Source organism: Schistocerca cancellata, chromosome 12 (genome assembly GCF_023864275.1).
Source record: "Schistocerca cancellata isolate TAMUIC-IGC-003103 chromosome 12, iqSchCanc2.1, whole genome shotgun sequence".
Taxonomy (NCBI): Eukaryota; Metazoa; Arthropoda; class Insecta; order Orthoptera; family Acrididae; genus Schistocerca; species Schistocerca cancellata.
In genome coordinates, this window is record NC_064637.1 from 37255646 (window position 1) to 37273720 (window position 18075).

Sequence of the window (18075 nt, forward strand, 5' to 3'; positions counted from 1 at the left end):
CGTGTAAGAATGTGAGCAAAAGGCTGAGGCTCTCTTTACTTACCATTTTCAATCTCTCTACAGCTTATTTCCTTTTCCACGTAGAAGTCACCAACTGCAAGTCTCATTATTGCTGTCTGTTACTAACAAAGCGCTTTTCTATTTAGAAAACCTGACAATTTGATGTTCATTCTGGTACTGAAGAAAAACACTTTTCAGAGGACTTCTAGAACCTATTCCTGCCCATATATGTAATCGGTATTTCGTTATGAACCTTTATGCTGTTTACAAGAACATATATAATTAGGTCTTTGGTTCGAATTATAGTTGGCTCCTTTCTGTATGACGGACAGAAGGTCGTTAGCACCAGGCGCGTCTGTACGGAGGTGTCCGTGGACTGCTGCGTCGGCTGTGGGACGCTTAGTGTGACGTCACTAACACTGCTGGGCGGCCTTGTTATCCCGGGGGTGTCGGCTTGACATAACTCTGACGCCACAACGGTACATCACTGACATCCCGTGTCCTCTGCTGTTATCTCGCCGGTGAAGGTACCGTGGTGCGATTTTTCAAGAGGACACTGCTCGTCCACTCATGGCACATGTCTCCATGGAGAAGGATCCCATTTCCGGAAATGTACCGCACTCACTTTCATCTTTGTGTCCGATCAATCAAGGATCACTGTTCGGACAAAGATGAATGTGCGTGCCAGGTACATCATCCGCAAGCTTACAAATAGTAGACGCGGAGCACAACCGACAGTTCTCCGTACGGCAGCTCCAGCGTTGTGTCTCTCTTCTGCGGAGTACTCGGCACCTGCATAGCAAAAAATCCAACCATGCAGAACATGAAAATATAGCTCTGAATAAGACGAGACGCATCATAACAGGCTGCCTCCGCCCAACTCTCACAATCCATCTGTACCAACTTATGGTCGTAGCCCCCCCAGACACCAGAAGGGGAACAGCTGCAGAAATGGGGAAAGAAAAACAAGAAACAGATCCCAAGCGCCCAATGTTTGGAGACTTAAATGAAGGAAGAGTTGTCTACAAACATCTGATCCAACCCCTTCACCGCCTAAAGCACGACGAGAAGAACTGTGGCGAGAGTCAGAATCAGGATGACCAGAGAATAGCTCCAGGGAAGATCCTACAGCCGGCTTCGAACTTCCAGACACGATCTGGAAAGCCTTGAATAGATTAAGATCCGGTGTATTGTAGCGTTACACGAGTAATCGTCCGTGTAGCCCTCGCTCACGCATCGAAGCTGCTTACAAGAATAATATACAGAAGAATGGAAAAGAAAATTGAGAATGCGCTAGGTGACGATCAGTTTGGCTTTAGGAAAAGCAAAGGGACGAGAGAGGCAATCCTGACGTTACGGCTAATAATGGAAACAAGGCTAAAGAAAAATCGAGACACTTTCATAGTATTTGTAGACCTGGAAAAAGCGTTCGACAATATAAAATGGTGCAAGCTGTTCGAGATTCTGAAAAAAAGTAGGGGTAAGCTATAGGGAGAGACGGGTCATATACAATATGTAGAACAACCAAGAGGGAATAGTAAGAGTGGACGATCAAGAACGAAGTGCTCGTATTAAGAAGGGTGTAAGACAAGGCTGTAGCCTTTCGCCCCTACTCTTCAATCTGTACATCGTGGAAGCAATTATGGAAATAAAAGAAAGGTTCAGGATTGGAATTAAAATACAAGGTGAAAGGATATCAATGATACGATTCGCTGATGACATTGCTATCCTGAGTGAAAGTGAAGAAGAATTAAATGATCTGCTGAACGGAATGAACAGTCTAATGAGTACACAGTATGGTTTGAGAGTAAATCGGAGAAAGACGAAGGTAATAAGAAGTAGCAGAAATGAGAACAGCGAGAAACTTAACATCAGGATTGATGGTCACGAAGTCAATGAAGTTACGGAATTCTGCTACCTAGGCAGTAAAATAACTAATGACGGACGGAGCAAGGAGGACATCAAAAGCAGAACGGAAGAGAATCGAAGCATTTGAGATGTGGTGCTATAGACGAATGTTGAAAATTAGGTGGACTGATAAGGTAAGGAATGAGGAGGTTCTACACAGAATCGGAGAGGAAAGGAATATGTGGAAAACACTGATAAGGTGAAGGGACAGGATGATAGGACATCTGCTAATACATGAGGGAATGACTTCCATGGTACTAGAGGGAGCTGTAAAGGGCAAAAAGAGGACGTAGGTTGCAAGTGCTACTCCGAGATGAAGAGGTTAGCATAGGAAACGAATTCGTGGCGGGCCGCATCAAACCAGTCAGTAGAACGATGACAAAAAAAAAAAAAAAAAAAAAAAAAGCCCTCGAAATCTTGAAGAAATATGTTTTAGCATCAATAGGTAATGAGTCTTTATGAGATGGATATAAATGTGTTTTGACATAGGAGATCGCAATACTGCGTTATGCGTGGTATTTTTTCTCTTTGAGAAGGATAATTAATACCTTCTGAGTTGCTCGAGTGTGCGGACAAGTCGTAACCAAGTGCGGGTCCTCTGTAATTTTTATGAATGGACGTAGAATTGATAATTCACAACCAGGAGTTGATTTAGAAAATATTGTAGGGAACCCCGGCCAAACATCGTTACAAAAAAATCGCGCGCGGACTTTGAAATATCGGCGCTAAGTTTGAGATACGCGGTAGACTATCGCGCGTTATAGTTGGGTGAAGTATTAAGTGACACTGACCGTGATTTACTGACATTAACTTAATAATAATTACCAAAGAATTATCTGAAGGGATAGTAAGTGTTCTTGATGCTTAAAGCAAGTGTGAGTTGATTTACTGTTTGAATACATTAGACATTAATCACAGAATAGTCAGCTAGTTGATACGTTGTTTAGCAACCCATAAACAGATTGTGATAGAATTACCAAAACGATCATTTCAATCATATACACGCACCAGAAAACTAAGTACTCTCGTTGTGAATGACATTTGGAACGGATGAGTTTTGTTTCAGCTCCTTGGGATCAGGAAACTTCATCCGAATTTTAAACTTTACAAACTGTGTCATGTTCCTTCAATTTGGTTGAACGATAGACATTACAGTCTACACTACTATTTACCTTTTTTTTCTAAAAGAGAGCAATTACCTTTTTCTTTTAGAGGAATGTTTCTGCTTCAGTCATCAACCTTCTCAAAGCGGAGATAGGGTGACACTCACACATAGCACTATGTCATCGTGATCAACCACACACAAGTGCCTACTTCTTTGTGTGTTGAAAACCCTGAGATATAGCTGCGGTACGACGAAGGAAGGAGGAATAGGAGAAAAGAAGAAGAAAGGAGAGAGGTGCGAGAGGAGAGAAAACAGAAGACGAAAAGAGAGAGAGAGAGAGAGAGAGAGAGAGAGAAGAAAAGGAAAAGAGGGGAGATCACAGTATCACGATGCAAAGTGAACCTGAAGGAATGGGGCTGTATCAGTGCAGACTAGCCCTGCGAATGTGGAGAGCTGCAAGACCCACAACACCTACTAGACTGCAGGAAATTGGATGAAGCTTGCACGATACACGACCTGCTAACAGCAGATGACAAGGCCGGACAAGCTACAACGAACTGGGCTTCACATTCCATATAAATATTGTAATGACAGAAAGAATCATACCAACTCTTTTAAATGTACATTGTTCTCTATGTTTGAAACCGGTAACGGGCAAAAATTCTAACAATCAAGGAAGTAAGGAGCCACTAGGATCGGGCGAGGAAGCAGGGCCAAGTGCTGGTAGAAGCAACACAACACCTTACTTCTAATACATTTATTAAAACTAGCTACAATACAATGCACAATCTGCTAAGATAATGAATATAGGAAGAATCAACCCTTAAGAAACTAGTTCATCAACAATTTAACATTGTACCACACAATATGGTACTCTGTATGCCTTAAGGGCTGCAATCGCAAAGAAACCCTGAAGGGCCAATTTTTCAAGAATATATATATAAAGTGTTCAGCCTGAAGGGCTAGTAAACTTGCAAACCAAACTTCACTTTACTTTTCACTTCACTTCACTTCAAAATTTAAGATATATAAGGCCAATACCACAGACAAAGAAAATATTCAAATATAAACGTATGAACAGAAGGTTTGAGCCTGAAGGGCCACCAAAATAATTAACTAGACTTTAGTTAAAGAACAGATTTTCCAACAGTTTAGGCAAGGCAGTTTGAAACAATAAAGAAGCCTGAAGGGCCATGCAACTTCCAAGTAAGGGGCCTGAAGGGCCAAATTAACAAGATAAGACAATCTTAACAATATCAACTGGAAAATAACAAGTGCTTATTAACAACTCGACCTTAAGAGCCAGGAAATAAATTAAATTAGTCAAACAAATTCTGCAATAAGTAAGTAATGGCCAGGAATTTCAGTAAACCAGCCTTAAGGGCCCTAGTACACTAACAAGAGAGGTTAAGTATTAGAACTGTATTTCAAAGCCTTAAGGGCTGTAGAGCTTCCAAAAGGGGGGCCTGAAGGGCCAATTCATCAAAGTACTTAATAAACAGCTCAGCCTGAAGGGCTGGCCGATAGTTACGGTTAGGCAAGTTCTCAAAAATAGAAGGCAAATCAACAACTTTATCAGCAATCGAGCCTTAAGGGCCACAGTACATTTAGAATCCACATTAAGCATTAACAACTATCATACAGCGAAGCAATTCCGTAAAACTTAGCAACCTTTCAAACGTCCCCTTAGAAAAATTATTGAATTACTGTGCTGATAAATCTCTTACATTATTTGATTTTCAAACAGCTGAGCAAAATTGAACGTACTCAGATATTTCGCTCTTTACCTATTCTGATCAACTCTAAACTGACACACAATATTGTTAAGCGCAACGCAATTTGACTTTCAATAATCCCTACAAAAGAATGGCCCTGACTAACATTAACCTATGCGTTTCACAAATCAGTTACCTCACAAAAATCTTCGTTACTCCAACTACTGCAATACAGCGAGCGCCACTACTGCCAGCTAAATAAAAGATTCAAACTACTGAAGGCACTAACTACTGACAGGCATAGTTAGCAAATGAAAGATTTTGATAGAGAACAAACAACGTATTTACCTTAATAGTGTTCAAAAGTCATTATATATATATATATATATATATATATATATATATATATATATATATATATATATATATATATATATAGCAGTTCATGACATCCATTCTTAGAAATGTATTTTTTCTGATGGACACACGTCCAGATCATCCGCTCTAAAAAATCCGGCATCTCACTTCCCCACATCCACCACTGCTGGCGGCTCACCTCCAACTGCGCAACGCTACGCGCTGTTAACAGCCAACAGCCCAACACTACAATAGCAAATATTACAACAATGCAAACCAGCCACAGACTGCACACAGCACAGCCAGTGATTTTCATACAGAGCGCTACGTGGCGTTACCAATAATTACACCTTAAATAAATCAATTGATACTATCCAGCTTAAAACCTAGGGACAACAATACATGCATATACTTCCAAAAGGAAAACTTGCATAAAATCTAAATTTAAAATGCAAACAATCGCACACCAACATGGCCAGCAAATTTAAAAAGTTCAAACACAGTTCCTGAGCATGAAATACAAGCAGCTGCAGGACTACCAATCAGTCATCGTCCCCCAATATCATGATTTACAATCTTCAGGTAGTATAGAACAGGAAAAATACAAGGCGAGCCCCAAAGAGGAATTAAATGGTGCCGTTCAATTACAAATCATTAAACCGCAGCGTAAAGCTGCCATATTTCACAAACTGGCGTAAAAGCCACCACCTCAATCGACACTGTTCATATAGGCAAACATACAAACAAAATTCTCTAATCCTGCAAAATTTTCAGTCTAAAAGGGGGCTGATAGTAACATACGGTATTAAAACAATCTGTAAGATAAAAACATGCACCAACAACTTTTACGGTGTACACAGCCACGTACTTAAAATTTCTTTTCTTTGTCTCACACACAAAGATCACGTAGGCTTGGAACTGACTACCAAATTGTTCACAAGAATCACTAGATAGCCACCAATACATCAGTACCTAATTAGACAGTCTCCTAGTGTGACATGACAGACCAACAGTTCACATTCACAGCCTTTGATTCAACATGTTCTACTATCCTCGTTGTACAGCATCGACCGTGCCCGGAGTGCCTACTGCAGATTTTTAACCAAGAAATTCACGCTCACGTCGACGCCTAACCGAGGAACCAGCCCAGCAGTACAAGAACAACCTACACACTCGAAGTCAAACTCCGCAAACGAAGTGCAGAACTAACATTCAACCTTTTCCTTCATAGGTTCAGAACCGGCGAGCTAAACCGATGGACGGAAAATACACAGTGTCGGCGGCAGCAACATAAAGAAAGTCGCAAACACCACCCTAATCAAGGCACTAGCAAGTCAAAAAGCACAACGGCAATAGCGAAATACAGGGTGATTCAAAAAGAATACCACAACTTTAAAAATGTGTATTTAATGAAAGAAACATAATATAACCTTCTGTTATACATCATTACAAAGAGTATTTAAAAAGGTTTTTTTTCACTCAAAAACAAGTTCAGAGATGTTCAATATGGCCCCCTCCAGACACTCGAGCAATATCAACCCGATACTCCAACTCGTTCCAGACTCGCTCTGTAGCATATCAGGCGTAACCTGCTGTTATTTCTCGTTTCAAATCATCAATGGTGGCTGGGAGAGGTGGCCGAAACACCATATCCTTAACATACCGCCGTAAGAAAAAATCGCAGGGGGTAAGATCAGGGCTTCTTGGAGGCCAGTGATGAAGTGCTCTGTCACGGGCTGCCTGGCGGCCGATCCATCGCCTCGGGTAGTAGACGTTCAGGTAGTTACGGACAGATAAGTGCCAATGTGGTGGCGCTCCATCCTGCTGAAATATGAATTGTTGTGCTTCTTGTTCGAGCTGAGGGAACAGCCAATTCTCTAACATCTCCAGATACTGTAGTCCAGTTACAGTAGCACCTTCGAAGAAAAAGGGACCAAAAACTTTATTGGCTGAAATGGAACAGAAAACGTTCACCTTAGGCGAGTCACGTTCATACTGAATTGTTTCCCGCGGATTCTGAGTGCCCCATATACAGACATTGTGACGGTTGACTTTCCCGTTAGTGTGGAAAGTTGCTTCATCACTAAACGCAATCTTTGAAACGAAAGATTCATCTGTTTCCATTTGAGCCTAGTCAACAGCGCCTCAAGCGAACAAATGTACAACTAAATGAAACTTTATAGCTCCCTTAATTCGCCGACAGATAGTGCTTAGCTCTGCCTTTTGTCGTTGCAGAGTTTTAAATTCCTAAAGTTGTATACTTTTTGAATCACCCTGTATACTCAACTTCAGTCCCGGAGGAATACCTGCCGCCCTCAGTGCTCAAAACATTCCCGGAGCAACCGTCCTCGGCGACTCCCACTGTTCTCCGGAACAGCAACATCACAGCTCCTTATTTCAATTCTCTTCCGACAAGAACAACCGTAATCGGAGCTAACGGCCTGTCCAAGTCAGACACGCTATGCGCGTAGAACCTCACGGTCGAATAAGCCGGCCGAGACCTCACAAACCACAAACAAAAACAGACAAGCACTTCCGAGGTGGATGGCGTACTGCCACGCTTCACGAGTCAGTCACTCCAACCCACCGACCTAAAGGGGGGGGGGGGGGGGCATGAGACGAGGAGAACAGAAGGCGCCGCCACGCGGAAAAGCGCCGGCGGGAAGCCAAGGCGTAGCTAGGGCGCGTGTTTAAACGAGACGAACAGAAGCACGTCTCAATGTTCTTGTGTACGAGGGCTTTACACAAAGTACATTACGTTTTGGAATTAAAATAAATAAAGTATTGGAATTTTTTTTTATTATATACAGATGAAAGCCACACTTAAATACTACTTTTCTACATAGTTGCCATTTAAATTAAGACACTTATCGTAGCGATGGACGAGTTTGGAAATTCCTTCGTCGTAAAATTCGGCCGCCTGCGCCTTCAACCACGTGGTTACCTCTTCTTGAAGCTGTGCGTCGTCACCAAAACGCTGCATAGCCAACCACTTCTTCATTGCTGGTAATAAGTGGAAGTCGCTCGGTGCCAGGTCGGGACTGTACGGCGGATGAGGAAACAACTCCCACTTAAAAGACTCGAGAACTTCACGAGTGGCATTTGCCGTGTGGGCCCGGGCGTTGTCGTGAATCGGCAAGATCTTTGAGCCCAACTTTCCCCTGCGCTTGTTTTGTATTGCTCTTCCGAGGTTGAGCAGAGTTCGGCAATACCTTTGAGAGTTTATTGTAGTGCCTCTTTCCAGGAAATCCACAAAAATCACACCTTTTCTGTCCCAAAAGAGGTAACCACGTGGTTGAAGGCGCAGGCGGCCGAATTTTACATCGAAGGAATTTTCAAGCTCGTCCATCGCTACGATAAGTGCCCTAATTTAGATGGCAACTATGTAGAAAAGTAGTATTTAAGTGTGGCTTTCATCTGTATATAATAAAAAAAATTTCCAATACTTTATTTATTTTTAATTCCAAAACGTAATGTGCTTTGTGGATAGCCCTCGTATTTAATCTTCACTTCTGTCAGTACCAAGCATTGTATTGGTTTTATGTATTTTCTTTACTGTAATCTTAAAGATGAAGTATATGATAAACAAAATAATCGCTGGGATGTAAAAAAAAGTCTGAAATCGGATAACATCGATACCTCCCGCTCCACTGTGGGGTGCACAACGGTAGAGGTGCGCAACGCAGGCATCGCGAACGTTTTCTGGATTGCCTCTTCGTCAGTTCATCGCGTACCACTACCGTCCGAAGACAACAGCAGCTGCGAAGAGCTGGTATGATCGCAACTAGCAGGGTATGCTGTGCCGCTCCAGATACACCCACCGAAGTTTGTGGGCCCTGTGTGTGAAAGTGTCTGCAATGATCGGTTCATTTGGATCAGAGGACCCAGCCTATTCCTTGTGAACACAGCCTACACCATTATGGGGGGGCACTGCAGGCGATATTGTGCTGTTAGCACTCGCGTCGGTTGTCTGCTGTCATAGCCCATTAACGCCAAATTTCGCCGCACTGTGTTCACAGAACGATCGTCATACACCCCACAATTATTTCAGCTGCTATTTCACGCAGCGTTACTTGTCTGTCAGTACTGACAACTCTACGCAAATGCCGCTGCTCTCGGCTGTTAAGTGAATGCTGTCGGCCATTGCATACTTCATATTGAGAGGTGATGCCTGAAACTTAGTATTCTCGCCACATTCTTCACACTGTGCACCGCGAAATACTGATTTCCATTACGATAACGAGAAATACACACATCAAAAAAGTTTTGCATCACCCCGGTTCAAAGAACTCCTGAAGACAGCAGTTGACTGTGTGGATGTTGTATCACAGACACAGCCTTTTGACTGTTCAGAGATGTCACTAAACCCGCCCAAAGATGTAAACAACCATGCATGAGCAACGCCTATTAGACGGGGAGGGTCCGACAGCCGATCAGTTCCAGTCATTTCACCAGGAAGGAGGTACACGGCTCGTGTTGTCTGTAGTTCAACCATGCCTAGACAGTCAATACCGCTGTTCGATTGCGTCCGCATTTTTACTTTGTGCCAGAAAGGGCTCTGAACAAGTCGTCTCGGAATGAACCAAAGCGATGTCGTTCGGACATGGAGGAGAAACAAAGAGACAGGAATTGTAGATGACATTCCTCACTCAGGTTCAAATGGCTCTAACCACTATGAGACTTCACATCTAAGGCCATTAGTCCCCTAGACTTAGAACTACTTAAACTAACCTGCTCGAGGCAGGTTTTGAACTTCCGACATTAGCAGCAGCGCGGATCCAGACTGAAGCGCCTAGAACCGCTAGGCCACAGTGGCCGGCTCTCGCTCAGGCCGCGCAAGGGCTACTACTGCGGTGGATAACAGCTATCTACGGATTATGGATCGGAGGAACCCTGCAGAAACGCCACCATGTTGAATAATGCTTTTCGCGCAGCCACAGGACGTCATGTTACGACTCAAACTGTGCGGAATAGGCTGCGTGATGCGCAACTTCACTCCAGACGTCCATGGTGAGGTCCCTTTGCAACCACGACACCATCCAGCGCGATACATACACGCCCCAAAACATGCCGAATGGGCCGCCTAGAATTGGCATCGCGTTATCTTCACCGACGAGCGTCGCATATGGCTTCAACCAGACAATCGTCGGAACGTGTTTGGAGGCAACCCGATCAGGCTGAACGCCTTAGACACTGTTCAGCCAGTGCAGCAATCTGGAGGTTTCCTGCTGTTTTGGGTTGCCACTATGTGGGTCCGACGTACGCCGCTGGTGGTCACGGAAGGCGCCGTAACGTCTGTACGATATGTGAATGCTATCCTGCGACCGATAGTGCAACCATATCGGCAGCATATTCGCGAGGCATTGATTCATGGACGACAATTCGCGCCGCATCGTGCACATCTTGTGAGTGACTTTCTTCAAGATAACGACATCGCTCGACTAGAGTGGTCAGCATATTCCCTAGACATCAGCCCTAACGAACATGCCTGGGATAGATTGAAAAGGGCTTTTTATGGATGACATGACTCACCAACCACTCTGTCTCACTCCTCAACGGCGATTCGGCGTAGATCCCTCAATCTGGACCAACAGTGCCTTGATGAACTTGTGGATAGTATGCCACGACGAATACAGACATGCATCAGTGTAAAAGGACGTGCTACTGGGCATTAGAGGTACCGGCGTGTACAGAAATCTGTCCCACCACCTCTGAAGGTCTCGCTGTATGGTGGTACAACATGCAATGTTTGGTTTTCATGAGCAATAAAAACCGCGGAAATCATGTTTATGTTGATGTCTCTTCCAATTTTCTGTACAGGTTCCGGAACTCTGGAAACCGAGTTGACGCAAAACTGTTTTTGATGTGTGTATTTCCAAATGCTGCGCAAAGCCCAGTTTGTCTAAGAACAACAAGCACAGTAGGAAATGGCAGAAGCTGCTTATGGTGGTGTCTGGCGCGCAGTGCATCATGTGATTCTGTGATCAGTCACTAGCCTGACGTACTGTTGAAATGAAATGGCTCTGAGCACTATGGGACTTAACATCTGAGGTCATCAGTCCCCTAGAACGTAGAACTACTTAAACCTAACTAACCTAAGGACATCACAGATATCCATGCCCGAGGCACGATTCGAACCTGCGACCGTAGCGGTCGCGCGTTTCCGGACTGTAACGCCTAGAACCGCTCGGCCACCCCAGCCGGCTGACGTACTTTCCTAAAAGATCATGTGTTCCTGAGTACACAGTCATGTACGGACAACAATCTTCCCTTCTTGTTTCAGGTAATTCTCGTTTAGTATTTTACTAGTAAACTGCAACATAAAACAGCTTCCAAAGTATGATTACATTGTAAATATGTCAGTCGTCATCATCATTCACATCAAGGCTTGGACCTCTAGGTCCGCTCCATCTCTTGAAACTGGTCGAGCCGTCTACCTAAAGATCTTCTCCCTCTTGGGTTGTATTGTTTTATGGTTTTCGCCATTCTTGCATAGGCATACGGTCTATGATCTTTCTATCTTAACTAATGTTGTTTTATGACGATCATTGTTTTGCATATTCAGTTCATATTGTATGTTGTCATTTCTTTTGTTATCCATCAAAGTATATCCAGCCACGTACCTCAGGAAATTCATTTCACATGCTTCTGTTCTCTCTTCTTAATGGTCCAGCTTTCGCGTCCATAGAACAGTGCTGGTGTAGTCATAACCCTACAGATCTTTAGTAGGGTATCTCTTTGGACTTTCTTTCCCAATGTTCTGCGTGAAGTTACACACAATTAGTTAAAGAGGTCTAACTTATTTTGTATTTCATTGTTTGCCCCAGTATATCAAAGTGACACTAATGTGTCTATGTGAAAAATAACTCACGCTAAGTATGTAGGACAACAGAAGTTCAGTAAAGGTCTGGAACTGCGCTTAAAGTTTATTGGAAGTTGCTAAGTGCCTTCATTGTCAAACACTGGATGAATATAATCTGGGTAAGTTGCGCTCCGTCTTAAGCAAAAGCCTACTTTTCTTCCATTGCCTGTTGAGTTTTTATGACGCCATATTTCCTAAACTATTAGTTGTAACATAATATAATTTTGCGTATACATTCAGTAGAATATCTTGATACTCTCCGAAAAATATGGAGCGGGTAGATATAGTAGTAAAGAAACAACAAATTAAAACGGCGTACAAAATGCTGTTGTTTTACTGCAAGAGGGGAAAACTGTAGTAAGCAATAAACTTTTTCCTTGCGTCATCGTGTGGCGGGTGTCAGCGAGAAAAAGTTTCGTAAAGGTTTGAAACTACGTGCAAACTCTGTTGAAGTAACTAATTGCTGTCGTTCTTAAATACTAGATGAATAATAGTCTGGATAATTTGCGCACCGTTACAGTCCACAGCCACTGTCATTGTTATCGTATTATGTTAAACTTTAATATAAGATTATACCTCTTCATTCTTCATGAGTAGATTACGACAGCATTTAAAACTGTTAAATTCGGCCAACAAAGACTGTGCATCGGGTTAGTCAAAAAATTGTTCAAATAGCTCTGAGCACTATGGGACTTAAAATCCGAGGGCATCAGTCCCCTAGACTTAGAACTACTTAAAACTAACGACATCACACACATCCGTGCCCGAGGCAGGATTCGCACCTGCAACCGCAGCAGCAGCGCGGTTCCGGAGTGAAGCACCTAGAACCGCTCGGCCACATGGGTTAGTCGTTTAATACCAGGGCGTTGAGTAACTAATGCAATACAATTTTTTCTCGGCCTATTTCGGTTGGGAAAATGCGGAGGTTGTTGTGGGACTTTATGGAATATTCTCGCTTCAGCCCGTATAGTTGCAAATACTTACGACAGGTGGCCGCACTGTGCGCAGTCTTCAAAAGGCGTCCGTAACGTAGGTGCATGCCAAGCAGACAACTGTTATTCAGTTTCTTTTGACGGAAAACCAGAGAATCATAGATATTCTGGCCACTTGCAGTGACATCTCCGGGCAGTGAACAAAAGCACGGTGAGTCGGTGGGCGATACGCCTGACATCATCGCAACAAGGTCGCGCTAAACCTGTCCGATCTGCCGCGTGCCAGCCAGCTACGTCCAGGAAACTGAAGTAACGACTTCAGCATGTGCGTTGCCTAAAAAAAAAAAAAAATCAAACGGACTTCTCCTTTTCAGTGACAACTTAAGGCCTCAACAAGTCTGTGTGTATAGGAGAAACTCTCAAAACTTCATTGGACTGTTCTTCCTGAACCACACTGCACCACGGATCTAATACCTTGTAAGTAGGCTGTTTATGTTTTCTTATCGGCAACGTTACGTAGCGCTCGGTATGAAAATCACTGGCTGTGCTGTGTGCAGTCTGTAGTTTGCATTATTGTCTGCCATTGTAGTGTTGGGCAGCGGCAGCTGGATGTGAACAGCGCGTAGCGTTGCGCAGTTGGAGGTGAGCCGCCAGCAGTGGTGGATGTGGGGAGAGAGATGGCGGAGTTTGGAAATTTGTAAGACTGAATGTCATGAACATGTATATTATGGTTTTTCAACACTATTAAGGTAAATACATTATTTGTTCTCTATCAAAATCTTTCATTTGCTAACTATGCCTATCAGTAGTTAGTGCCTTCCGTAGTTTGAATCTTTTATTTAGCTGGCAGTAGTGACGCTCGCTGTTTTGCAGTAGTTCGAGTAACGAAGATTTTTGGTGAGGTAAGTGATTTGTGAAAGGTACAGGTTAATGTTAGTCAGGGCCATTCTTTTGTAGGGATTTTGATAGTCAGATTGCGTTGCGCTAAAAATACTGTGTGTCAGTTTAAACCACAGTCCTGTACAATTTTCCTAAGGGGACGTTTCATATTGTACTGGACTGTGCTTTAAACTGACACACAGTATTTTTAGCGCAACGCAATCTGACTATCAAAATCCCTACAAAAGAATGGCCCTGACTAACATTAACCTGTACCTTTCACAAATCACTTACCTCACCAAAAATCTTCGTTACTCGAACTACTGCAAAACAGCGAGCGCCACTACTGCCAGCTAAATAAAAGATTCAAACTACGGAAGGCACTAACTACTGATAGGCATAGTTAGCAAATGAAAGATTTTGATAGAGAACAAATAATGTATTTACCTTAATAGTGTTGAAAAACCATAATATACATGTTCATGACATTCAGTCTTACAAATTTCCAAACTCCGCCTTCTCTCTCCCCACATCCACCACTGCTGGCGGCTCACCTCCAACTGCGCAACGCTACGCGCTGTTCACATCCAGCTGCCGCTGCCCAACACTACAATGGCAGACAACAATACAAACTACAGACTGCACACAGCACAGCCAGTGATTTTCATACCGAGCGCTACGTAACGTTGCCGATAAGAAAACATAAACAGCCTACTTACATAAAGAAAACATAAACAGCCTACTCACAACCTTCCGACTTCCATCTGTTTGGCCCAACGAAGGCTGCACTCCGCGGGAAGCAGTATGTGGATGAAGGCTCCGATCTCGACCAGTTGAGTGTCACCATTCGGCCATACAGGCCATCTCAGCGAGGTGGCGTAAGGACGCCGCACTGAACAGAGGTTATACTGAAAAACTGGGTTTTGTAGCCGAAAAAGTGGGAAATAGTCAGCTGCATTGGAATCCTGAATAAAAGCAAACAGCTTTCAGAAAAATAAGTGTTCCATTGCCTACTGAACGCCCTTCGTAACATACACTCCTGGAAATGGAAAAAAAGAACACATTGACACCGGTGTGTCAGACCCACCATACTTGCTCCGGACACTGCGAGAGGGCTGTACAAGCAATGATCACAGGCACGGCACAGCGGACACACCAGGAACCGCGGTCTTGGCCGTCGAATGGCGCTAGCTGCGCAGCATTTGTGCACCGCCGCCGTCAGTGTCACCCAGTTTGCCGTGGCATACGGAGCTCCATCGCAGTCTTTAACACTGGTAGCATGCCGCGACAGCGTGGACGTGAACCGTATGTGCAGTTGACGGACTTTGAGCGAGGGCGTATAGTGGGCATGCGGGAGGCCGGGTGGACGTACCGCCGAATTGCTTCAACACGTGGGGCGTGAGGTCTCCACAGTACATCGATGTTGTCGCCAGTGATCGGCGGAAGGTGCACGTGCCCGTCGACCTGGGACCGGACCGCAGCGACGCACGGATGCACGCCAAGACCGTAGGATCCTACGCAGTGCCGTAGGGGACCGCACCGCCACTTCCCAGCAAATTAGGGACACTGTTGCTGCTGGGGTATCGGCGAGGACCATTCGCAACCGTTTCCGTGAAGCTGGGCTACTGTCCCGCACACCGTTAGGCCGTCTTCCGCTCACGCCCCAACATCGTGCAGCCCGCCTCCAGTGGTGTCGCGACAGGCGTGAATGGAGGGACGAATGGAGACGTGTCGTCTTCAGCGATGAGAGTCGCTTCTGCCTTGGTGCCAATGATGGTCGTATGCGTGTTTGGCGCCGTGCAGGTGAGCGCCACAATCAGGACTGCATACGACCGAGGCACACAGGGCCAACACCCGGCATCATGGTGTGGGGAGCGATCCGTTGTCGTTGTCGTCGTCGTCGTCGTCGTCGTCATCATCATCAAACCTTTTTGAATATCCCATGCGAAAATATTTTGTTCAGCAGACATCGAAGGGCTTCTGGCGTGTCTAGATGACAGACTAGTACACACATTCACGAAGAGATACAGTAATGGGTTTTTGATTCCTGCCGCAGTCGCATAATCCAGCGGCGGCGCGGGGAGAGAGATGGGTGCGGTTTCAGCCTGGCAGATGTAAACGAGCGTGCTGGTCGGAACTGAACGGAACGGGAAATAAAAAAGTTCGCGTCGGACCGAACAGCAGAGTGCGGGCACACCGGCGTGTTGTCCGGGCGCGCGCCGCAGCCGCTTAATCCTGTTACAGCGGTGGAGACCCCGCCGCCCCCCCCCCCCCCCCCCCCACTACACGCGCACGCACACGTAGTGTAGCCTCCTGCGGTCTCACTGCGGAATTTCGATGCGCCGACAGGAGTGGTCGATCCCCTCTCCTCTGTCCAACAGGCGGCAGCCGACCTAGTACGGCAGGGTATAAAGTGTACAGTATGCCACGGAACGGCCGATGGAGAGGTGGAAACGGAACCGTCGAGCGCTTCGGAACTGCTTGTTAACGTTTATAAAAGGTGTGCGTTTTCATCAGCTGTTAACAGCTACTGCAGCGGCAACCGTATTTAAAAATATATGCATATCCTTCTTCCACTTGCGTAATCGGCTTTATTTTCCCACAGAGCACAGGCTGTATCTCAGCGGCAAAGGTTTCTTGGTTGTTATTTTTGTGACGCAGTAACTTAATCGTCGTAATATCGTTTTGTTTCCGGCCATTTACGTTTCCTATTTTTAACCCCTTTCTAATCAGTCGCTTTTCTTCCATTGCCTCACAAACGCCTTCCCCCTACCATCTAGGTGGACATTCTCTATTCTACACTACTGGCCATTAAAATTGCTACACCGAGAAGAAATGCAGATGATAAACGGGTATTCATTTGACAAATATATTATACTAGAACTCACATGTGATTACATTTTCTCGCAATTTGGGTGCATAGATCCTGAGAAATCAGTACCCAGAACGCAATAACAGCCTCGACACGCCTGGGCATTGAGTCAAACAGAGCTCGGACGGCGTGTACAGGTACAGCTGCCCATACAGCTTCAACACGATACCACAGTTAATCAAGAATAGTGACTGGCTATTGTTACGAGCCAGTTGCCCGGCCACCATTGACCAGACGTTTTCAGTTGGTGAGAGATCTGGAGAATGTGCTGACCAGACCAGCAGTCGAACATTTTCTGTATCCACAATGGCCCGTACAGGGCCTGAAACATGCGGTCGTGCATTATCCTGCAGGGTTTCGCAGGGTTCGCAGAGCCACCGGTCGTAACACATCTGAAATGTGACGTCCACTGTTCAAATTGCCGTCAATGCGAACAAGAGGTGACCGAGACGTGCAACCAATGGCACCTCACACCATCACGCCAGGTGATACGCCAGTGTGGCGATGACGAATACACGCTTCCATTGTGCGTTCACCGCGATGTCGCCAAACACGGATGATGCTGTAAACAGAACCTGGATTCATCGGAAAAAATGTCGTTTTGCCATTCGTGCGTCGTTGAGTACACCATTGCAGGCACTCCTCTCTGTGTCATGCAACGTCAAGGGTAACCGCAACCGTGGTCTCCGAGCTGATAGTCCATGCTGCTGCAAACGTCGTCGAACTGTTCGTGCAGATGGTTGTTGTCTTGCAAACGTCCCCACCTGTTTATAACACTCCTGTCTGCTACTACTGTACCATAACCTCAATGCCAGAAACAGGTTGTGACATAAAACTATTTTGTAAAAGCAACTATGGCACAAAGCAACAGAGCAGTGTTACCCTCTGAGAGGAATTTTGCTAGGTTGACCGTGTTGTTCCTAACGGAGGTGGCTTATCGGAAATGAAAGTCAGAATTACGTAAATATTGGAATAGTGACAAACAAAATTTTGCCTAGCTATACTGTTTATAGAATAAGGGAAACGGTCGCCAGCCTAATTAGGCAAGAGAAAGATTAACGTTCTCGTTTATGAAAGTAGGTATAAGTAACTATAGTGGACAAACACAAACTAGACTTAGCCACACGCGAGTGCAATGAACTCTGACACACATATGTTTTAAGATTGAAGCTAACAACTGGAGCAGCACAAACTATTTGCAAAATTATAAGAGATTCCGAAACACACTATTACTTTCAGGACTTACACAAAGTGAATGGTCTTTATAACATTACTATTAATATGCACTTCTAATACACAAGAGAGACAAACACTGAGCAATCATGAACGTATAGTTTCCTACTATTGCAGTTTCCTACTTTTACTACAGTGAAACACAATGTTGACAAAATTGCAAGAAACTGACTCACCTTTTAGGATTTGCTACAGACAACCATGTGATCATT